Source organism: Podarcis muralis, chromosome 9, assembly GCF_964188315.1.
Source record: "Podarcis muralis chromosome 9, rPodMur119.hap1.1, whole genome shotgun sequence".
Lineage (NCBI taxonomy): Eukaryota > Metazoa > Chordata > Lepidosauria > Squamata > Lacertidae > Podarcis > Podarcis muralis.
The window spans coordinates 14282265-14291828 of NC_135663.1; positions in this window are offsets into that span (position 1 = coordinate 14282265).

The window sequence follows — 9564 nt, forward strand, 5'->3', positions numbered from 1 at the left end:
AAGGACGATATGTGGGTGTGCAAAACGTTTAGCTGTTTGGGCAGAAAAGGAGGTGTTGGGGTTTTTTGCCTGCAGAAATATCAGTAGCCGCTGCGTTAGGAAGAGGATGTATCGCAACCAAGAGATATTTGAGCTGCGGACGCCCCCTTGTGGTGAACTGGAGAAAAAGAAGTATTTAGAGCCAGCAAGCCGCCGCCTTTAAATAAAAAATCGCCTGGATTAAGTTTTTAAGCAGCACTTTAGCTCTTAAATAGCTCCGTTTAGCTGGGCTGGCAGTTAGTCAACAAAGAGGCTTGAAAAACGTTAGCTGGTGGAGTGTCAGAGGAAGTCGTCACACTGTATTCCAATAACAGATGGGTAGCCGTGTTGGTCTGCCATAGTCAAAACAAAAAAAATTCCTTGCAGTAGCACCTTAAAGACCAACTAAGTTAGTTCTTGGTATGAGCTTTCGTGTGCATGCACACTTCTTCAGATACACTGTGTATCTGAAGAAGTGTGCATGCACACGAAAGCTCATACCAAGAACTAACTTAGTTGGTCTTTAAGGTGCTACTGCAAGGAATTTTTTTTGTTTTGTATTCCAATAAGTTATCCAAAAGGATTTAAAGCTGCCAGGAGTGTTTAATTTCTTAATTTCAGAATAAGGCTGGGGAACCAGACTTGGAATTAAGACCATATATGTGAGCAATGAGCACAATCCAATCCCTGGTTGTAATCTTGCACAGAGTTAAATTCAGCTAGAATTTGTCATTTTCATCCTCCCTCCAGATTCATTTTCCTTTTATGACATGTATGTCAGATTGAGAGCTTGAGGGCAAAGACTGGCTTTCTATTGATTGTAAGCTTTTGATTGTAAGCTATTGATTGTAAGTTGTAAGTTGTAAGCTGCTCTGGGAGCGTTTTTCAGTGAACGTGTGGAGGGAAATGCTTTAAAGGAAAGAAACTGATAAATAAGCCAACGTAATAGAGGGTTAGAAATATATTTAGACAGTCTCATACCAATGAACTGGCATTGCATAGATACTGAGCGAGAATCTGGCCCTACAGATGGAAGCTCACAGTTGCCTGGTCCAGAATTTATCCAGGGTGGATAAACACGTACTATGATCTCCAGTGAGAAATGTGATAACCTGCAGGTGGTTTTCATGACAAGCCCCTATTGTCACACCCTTTCTACAACTATAGGACACAAATGACTTTTTGACCAGTGCAGACAAGTGGTTGGGACGCGGGTGGCGCTCTGGGTTAAACCACAGAGCCTAGGACTTGCCGATCAGAAGGTCGGAGGTTCGAATCCCTGCGACGAGGTGAGCTCCCTGCTCCTGCCAACCTAGCAGTTCGAAAGCACCTCAAAGTGCAAGTAGATATATAGATATCTCTCTGGCGGGAAGGTAAACGGCGTTTCCATGCGCTGCTCTGGTTCACCAGAAGTGGCTTAGTCATGCTGGACACATGACCCGGAAGCTGTACACTGGCTCCCTTGGCCAATAAAGCGAGATGAGCACCGCAACCCCAGAGTCAGCCACGACTGGACCCAATGGTCAGGGGTCCCTTTACCTTTACCTTTAAGGTAGTCTCTATGTGAGTATATTGTATTTAATTATGGTGTATCAGAGTTTTTAGGGGCTAACCAGGCTGGGATAGTTGGGATAGCAGGCTTGTTGGTTTTTGAATATCTTATGTAGATTTTTTTCAATTTCGTTGTTCTGTATGGGACAATGTCAATAAAGATTATCATATCGTATGCTGATGAACGGATCCAGGGTCTATATCTGTTCAAGGAATGGCGATTCCCACCCCCCTTTGTATCACCCTAATCCCAGCACAGAGAACTGGGTTGCTAGCGAATAATATACTCAGTAGCTTTTTCTTTCCTTCTTTCTTTTTTTTTTGGTATCACCAAAGGCAGCAAGAAGTCACTTACATTTGATCAATGGGCATTTAGACATCTTCTTCCCCTCCACTCTTGGAGCAGCAGAACTCTATTGCCTGTGAATCATTTTGACTGTCTGACCTACACAGAGAAGAGAATCCTACAAGAGGAGCCAAGACCGGAAACCCGAAATATTCTCCCGGGTGCTAATTCCAACACTTAATCAAGATCTGATTACCAAGAAGGAAGATGGGACATAAAAATCCGAGAAAGGTTTTAAAATGTTCACTCTCATCCATAATTCACACTTCGGAGGGGCCCATTATGGCATGCCATGTGGTAGGGAAATCGGATTTTATTTTATTTTGTAATTATCGCAATGGGAGGATGCCTGCCAGTTCTAATGATCTGTCTAAGGCCACAGGCTGGCTTTCGAAAGCTTTCAAAGATCCAGGGACGCCAAGTTCTTCTCAGCTGCTGCTCTTTCTAAAAATAAGAAAAAGAAAATACAAGAAAAGGAAGGGAGGAGGAACCGCAAACATTTTGCGTGGCTGAAGAACGGCAAAAGATGAAAACGGGAGTCACAGGAAGCCACTGTTGGAAGCTTGAATGCAACACAACTTGCAGAAGAGGAGTTTGCGTGGGTTGAGACAAGTAGAGTTGGGGACCTCAAGGTTCCTAGACTGTAGGCTGAGATCCTACCTGCCCACAGACTGTCTCGGCAGAGTGGTGCATGCTCTAGTTATCTCTCGCTTGGACTACTGCAATGCGCTCTATGTGGGGCTACCTTTGAAGGTGACCCGGAAACGACAATTAATCCAGAATGCGGCAGCTAGACTGGTGACTGGGAGTGGCCGCCGAGACCACATAACACCGGTCTTGAAAGACCTACATTGGCTCCCAGTATGTTTCCGAGCACAATTCAAAGTATTGGTGGTGACCTTTAAAGCCCTAAACGGCCTCGGTCCAGTATACCTGAAGGAGCTTCTCCACCGCCATTGTTCTGCCTGGACACTGAGGTCCAGCGCCGAGGGCCTTCTGGCAGTTCCCTTGCTGCGACAAGCCAAGTTACAGGCAACCAGGCAGAGGGCCTTCTTGGTAGTGGCACCCGCCCTGTGGAACGCCCTCCCACCAGATGTCAAAGAGAAGAACAACTACCAGACTTTTAGAAGACATCTGAAGGCAGCCCCTTTTAGGGAAGCTTTTAATGTTTAAAAGACTACTGTATTTTAATACTTTGTTGGAAGCCACCCAGAGTCGCTGGGGAAACCCAGCCAGATGGGCAGGGTATAAATAAATTATTATTATTATTATTATTATTATTATTATTATTATTATTACCCCGTTCCTTTAACCTCTTGAGCTGACCTCTTTATGTACATTCTGTGAGTGTGTGTGAGGAACCAAATGTGGCCCACTCTGGCACTTGTGACTCTGCCTAAGCCATGCTCCCTTCCAAAGCCTCACCTCCCGCTAGACCAGCTCCATGTGAGACATTATTGCAGCCAAACTGACAATCCATGTTTTGCCAGATAGGCCCATGAAGGGGCTGGTGCTCACAGAGCTTTCCTGTAAAATTTGCTAGATCACTTCCTTTGGCAGGAAGCTGTAACACGCCATCCTTCCTTCCTGCCTGGGCACCTCTCTTTTTCTTCATCATGCCTGACCACACGTGCATGTCTGAGCTCTGCAGCTTAGGAACTGTTCTGAGCTTTTGTAACCTAGAATCTAGGTTTTGTAACCTAGGTCCTAGATAGTAGTTATAAGCCTGCTTTCATTTTGCTACTGTAATTGCTGCTTCAAGACCTAGATAATGTAAGTAAATACTACTTTTACTTCTTCACTAAACAATGTCTATGTGAATGTTGTGTTTTTCGGGTTACTTCCGGGTTTTGGCGGTCGTGCATGCGCAGATGTGCTAAATCGCGCTTTGCACATGTGCAGAAGTGCCGAATCGCAACCTGCGCGTGCGCAGACGCGCCGTTGCAGGTTGCGGACGCTGCGGGTTGCGAACGTGCATCCCGCACGGATAACTTCGCAACCCGAGCATCCACTGTATACCATTCTTTTAGTAAAAGGGGGGGGGGGGATTTTAGCATGTGGATTTAAGATTGGTTTCAGTTTCACAGCCAAATATACTGGAATTTAACTAACTTAGCCGGAGAATTATATACATTCTTTGGATATTTGATGAAAATATAGCGAGCCATCTCACATCATCAATCTTTCAGCAGACCCCTACATTGAAATCAATGCAGAGGCCTCCCACTTAGAGCGAGCTGGCACGCCAAGGCCCAGTGTCAAGCAACAGGGAATCATTAAATTGATGCTCTAAGTGGTATGCAGGAAAAAATGTGAATATTATGTGTACATTTTTATGATTTTTAAAAAATCATATTTCAGCATTTTCCTTCCGATCAAGGTCTCCGACAGGGGGAGGGGAGGAACAGGCATTGATTAGCACTTTCAGACTCAATCATAAAGTGTAGCACATTTTGCTTGTTACAGATGATTTTTTTTAAAAAAAAAAAAAGCAAAGAGCTTGAGACGTTAGTTTCACATTAAGAGCAATATATTAAAGAATGTCAACCGGGTCATATTTTATTTTATGTGTCCAGGGGCATGCAGGGGACAGAATAGCCCATCTTAAGTAAAAACCAGATCACTCTGCATTCTTACTAAGTCCTACTATGCTCAGTGGGGACTTACTTCCAAGTAAACCCACCAGTGGCCACCATTTTAGAATTTTCATTTGGGCAGTGAGCATGGCCTTCAACTTTTCATTGCAAAGTTCCTTTGTATGATGCATTCAAGATTCAATTGCAAAAAAGGAGGACATGCTGAAACTGCAAAAGCCAGAATAATTTAAGAGCATTTTGTGCGGAGATTTTTGTTCAGAATTGTAATTCTTATAAAAATTATAGCAATGTCACCAGCACAAATCAAAAAGCCATTTTTAAGGGGAGTTCTACAGAGGTAGGACATAGGCCCGTTTAACTATTTATATGACAATAGTTGTTCATCAGCATTTAGAACTGGAGAGTTAGTTAGAGATACTAATCCTTTTCTGGAATATTCAGATGTAGGATGAAAACAAGCGCTAAACACAGGTTTCCAGCCTTTGTATTTCATAGAATCATAGAATCATAGAGTTGGAAGAGACCACAAGGGCCATCGAGTCCAACCCCCTGCCAAGCAGGAAACACCATCAGAGCACTCCTGACATATGGTTGTCAAGCCTCTGCTTAAAGACCTCCAAAGAAGGAGACTCCACCACACTCCTTGGCAGCAAATTCCACTGTCGAACAGCTCTTACTGTCAGGAAGTTCTTCCTAATGTTTAGGTGGAATCTTCTTTCTTGTAGTTTGGATCCATTGCTCCGTGTCCGCTTCTCTGGAGCAGCAGAAAACAACCTTTCTCCCTCCTCTATATGACATCCTTTTATATATTTGAACATGGCTATCATATCACCCCTGAACCTCCTCTTCTCCAGGCTAAACATGCCCAGCTCCCTTAGCCGTTCCTCATAAGGCATCCTTTCCAGGCCTTTGACCATTTTGGTTGCCCTCCTCTGGACACGTTCCAGTTTGTCAGTGTCCTTCTTGAACTGTGGTGCCCAGAACTGGACACAGTACTCCAGGTGAGGTCTGAATTTGACTGAATTCAAAAGCTGACGTGCTATGTTATTTGACAGACAATAATATCCTGTCACATTTGTTATTCAACAGCACATGGAGAGTCCATTTTTTAATCAACAATTTATTAGGATTTTCACAGTATTGTAATAAAACAGGACTGACCCCCTTACTGAAGCTTGCCAAAATCAAAGCAATCAGAAGATATTACCTGATCTAAGGTACTCAAATTTAGATTTTTAAGATGGAAATTTCACATTCAAAGGGCAGTGTCACCTTTTTTTCCACTTTCAAAATTTCAGCAACACAATCAAAATGCTGGCAAAAAAAAATGAACATTAATTTCAGCTCTGCTTTACTTAAGCTTGCTTTTCAAATGTGTCAGAGGATCCAGAGACGTCTTTCCAGATTCCCCTGCCCCAAATCTCAAACAGTGGTGTTGATATATGGTACAGGCCAGATCCTTATCTCTACTACCCCTTGTGGGCCAAGTTTGTGTTAGGATATTGATGTTCCGTTCCACCTAAACAGATGTGTGGAGCTGTTGCATGTCACATGTCTGTTTACATTCCAGCACAGCTTGCTGGGAACTTCCATTTGTGTATAGCTTTTGCCTTATGCTGCTTCTTGCTCTTGGACATGAAGGAGAGCAGACATGTTTTCTTTGTCCTGATCTATGCTGAATAAACTGCTTGTAAATATGCTTTAAGAATGGATAGGTTTGATCTTCTTGCAGTCCATGGGACTCTCAAGAGTCTCCTCCAGCACCATAATTCAAAAGCATCAATTCTTCGGCGATCAGCCTTCTTTATGGTCCAGCTCTCACTTCCATACATCACTACTGGAAGGACAGATCCTGAAGCTGAGACTCCAACACTTTGGCCACCTCATTACAAGAGAAGACTCCCTGGAAAAGACCCTGATGTTGGGAAAGATGGAGGGCACAAGGAGAAGGGGACGACAGAGGATGAGATGGTCGGACAGTGTTCTCGAAGCTACCAGCATGAGTTTGACCAAACTGGGGGAGGCAGTGGAAGACAGGAGTGCCTGGCGTGCTCTGGTCCATGGGGTCACGAAGAGTCGGACACGACTAAACGACTAAACAACAACACATGCTTTACATATGCCTCTGTCCGCCCTTCCATCGCGAAGAGCTTGTTATCTCTGCTGGCTTGCGTGCTCAGCTTCTGAAAGGCTTCTGAAGCTCTGAGTTGCTGATTGATGCAGAACCGAGGACTGGAGTTTGACCAGTAACAGGCCAGTGGGCTGGAGCCAGCTGGGGGCCTGCCAATTGCCCCCATCCCTTGAGCGCATCGCAACAGTTTGAGAGGTGGACAGGGCTGTCCAGCAGCTGTTGTCACAAGGATATCAGGCAACCTGTTTTTGCCTGCACAATTTGAAATGTTATGTTAAATAGCACAGGAGACATAACGGACCCTGTGGGGACTCCATAGCCCCCAAACCATAGAGCCAACAATATTCCCCTAGCCATAAGCACCAACTTTAAGGGGCTGAGGTCCCTTTGGGCCCCCCCAATAAAATATTGGGGAGGGGTAATGTTGAGAACGATCAATGGGCAGAAGAGGCCAAGCGCGGAGCTATGGAGCTAGAGAGGAACCTCCAGGCATTGAAGCCATGCTGCCGCCACATTCGGCTCCACCCCCTGGTTCCTCTAGGTGTTCCTGTGTCACAAGCACATCATTGGTCCGTCTGTCCCCCCGGTCTTCTGGTCAAGTGGGCGCCTCTGCTCCTAGTGCTACTTTCTGGTAGTGACTCTGCAGGTAAGAGCAGAACCATAGCAACACAGGACCTCCACGTCCCACCTCCCCGAGTCTCTCCAGAAGAGCACAATGGTTAATGAGGTCAAGGAGAACCAGCGGAGGTGCATTCCCTTGTCTATTGCCCAACAGAGGTATGGGGAACCTCAGGCCTTGGGTCCGAAAGCAGAACTCAGACTCTCTTGTTTGGCCCTCAGCACTCTCCACCAGTGCTGGATTTACGTATAAGCTAAACAAGCTATAGCTTAGGGCCACACTCTCTTGGGGGCCAAAAAAAAAATTTAAAGGGGAAAAAATGGATATACATTTCCAAAATATAAGATAAAAAACAAATAAAACCTACATACAGCAACAGTGTTTTGTGTTGTGTAGGTTCCTAGGATGTAAGTAATGGGCCCCGGCTGCTAGCCTGCTCCCTAAAATATCACTGGTTTTCTATATACAGAGTGCCTACATTCTGCTAGTTATAATTATTAGTAGTTTGCATCATATATTTACACCTATTATTATTTCATGTTATATCAAGTTTCTGGAGACTAGATTACAAGTCTTTGTAAATTGTGTTTCTAAAGGAACTTTTGTTACTGCCAAATGCCAATGTGTTTGCATTATTAAATTTGTTATGAATAAAAATATCATTTTAAGTTAGAGCTCAATAATTATTTCATTATTAATATACTTCTTCTTAATTGTATTTCACTATTAATATGCTTCTTCTTAATTGTATTGGAGTTCAACAGTTACATTGATAAAATACATATTTTGTTATGTGCAAATGGCTTTACATACCTATTAGGTCCATAAATTACCATATAGCATATATTCAACACAAAAAACAGCAATTTATTGTTGACGAAGGACAGCTGGACATATAAAGAGCCCCATTACCTTCAGTTGCTTAGGGCCTCATCAAACCAGTAACCCTTCTTTGCATGCTCTTTCGGTGTTTTTGCCTGGCTGGAATGTGTCCTTGAACCATAGCTGTCAAGTGTTCCTTATTTGAAGGGACAGTCCCTTATTCTAGCGCCATGTCCCGCTGCGGTCCCTTATTGATTGATGTCCCTTAAATTTCAAAGGAAGCAGCTCCTCTCCCTCCCTCCCTGCCGGCCAGGGAGGAGGGAGGCTCCAACTGTGTTGCTTGGCTGTGTTGCTCACCCAATAAGAAGTCTAAGAACGACTGGGGGGTGGAGCTTGCATGCCTTGTGTGTGGCTAGTTAATGCAAGCTGAGGGGTTTTTTGAATGCTGGACGCCATTTTGTTGCACATGCTGCTGCAAACTTTGCAGTGCAAAGCCGGGCCGGGGAGCCATCTTAAGTTGAGGCTGCATAGGCCTTGTGGTGCATGTGATTCAGATTCTATTCAGTTGGACAGTGTTCTCGAAGCTACCAGCATGAGTTTGACCAGACTGCAGGAGGACAGGAAGACTGGAGTGCCTGGAACAGGTGAGGCTGCAGGTCCCTTATTTTGGCTGCTGGTCCCTTATTTTCAAGGCTGCTGGTCCCTTATTTTCAAATCTGTAAGTTGACAGCTATGCCTTGAACTCTGTCAGTGGTTTTTGCTTGTCTGGGTAGAGAATAGAGGAGAATGCATAAATGTGTAGGAACTCACTTACTGCACAAAGGTAGGATTTGCTGTCACCACTGGCATGTACTTAGCACTGGTGCGGCACCTCCAAGGTTTCCAAATGAAGGAGCGTCTACACCCCCGTTGTTCAGCCCAGACACTGAGGTCCAGCGCCAAGGGCCTTCTGGCAGTTCCCTCTCTGTGAGAAGTGAGGTTACAGGGAAGCAGGCAGAGGGCCTTCTTGGTGGTGGCGCCCGCCCTGTGAAATGCCCTCCCATCAGATGTCGAGGAAATAAACAACTATCTGACTTTTAGAAGACACCTGAAGGCAACCCTGTTTAGGGAAGTTTTTAATATTTTATCGTGTTTTTAATATTCTGTTGGGAGCCGTCCAGAGTGGCTGGGAAAACCCAGCCAGATGGGCAGATGGGTGGGGTATTATTATTATTATTATTATTATTATTATTATTATTATTCACATATGGTATATAAACTGGATTAGGTCAACCATGTGTTTAATTCCAGATGGAGGCCGTTCAGGGTATAAAAGTTTACATAAAGTAGAAGAGAAGTATGGGAATGGGGATAATTCAAGTTTATCGAGTATTTCTATAAAATATCTGTTATATATTGAGAGAAGAATATGACACAACTCTTATTTCTGTATTTGTTAAATCTTTATTGATAAATGAATAAACATTTAATAGCACCCTGG